The sequence below is a fragment of the Otolemur garnettii genome, unplaced genomic scaffold (genome assembly GCF_000181295.1).
Source record: "Otolemur garnettii isolate 467f Iridium unplaced genomic scaffold, OtoGar3 scaffold00004, whole genome shotgun sequence".
Lineage (NCBI taxonomy): Eukaryota > Metazoa > Chordata > Mammalia > Primates > Galagidae > Otolemur > Otolemur garnettii.
The window spans coordinates 33,205,889-33,206,387 of record NW_003852399.1 but is presented as its reverse complement, the minus strand read 5'-3'; positions in this window follow the sequence as shown (position 1 = coordinate 33,206,387).

Here is a 499-nt window from a genome sequence, read left to right as displayed (position 1 = left end):
GCCCAAGAGGAAAGGAACTCTATTTTAGAGACATATGTGACTCTTTGAGCTTCTGTCATCCAGGTGCCATTTCTGATGCAGCACATGTGCACTGAACAGTTGGCAAAGACGGGAAAAAGATTACTGTAGATGTACGTGCAGATAGTCTCTCTGATGATGTAAAATACGTCGGAAAGGGAGAAGGGCTTCTTTGGAAAATAAAAAATTTCCCATGACTTTTCGTTCCTTATTAGGCTCTGAACATGATTTGAGTATTTCTATAAATGAATATATATACTTTTACTAATGATACATATGGAACAAAAATAGATTTAGTTATCCGTAAGTGATGGAGTTAATGAATTGGCTACGATGTCTGAAAAATTTAGAATCTCTTTTTCATTTTTGTCTAAATGCACCAAGTTTAGGGCGCCTGTCGGAGCAGAAAGATTGATAAAAGTATCCAGTAGCATACATTATACTACATTGCTAGGTAAGGTTCTTTTTTTTTTTTTTTTTT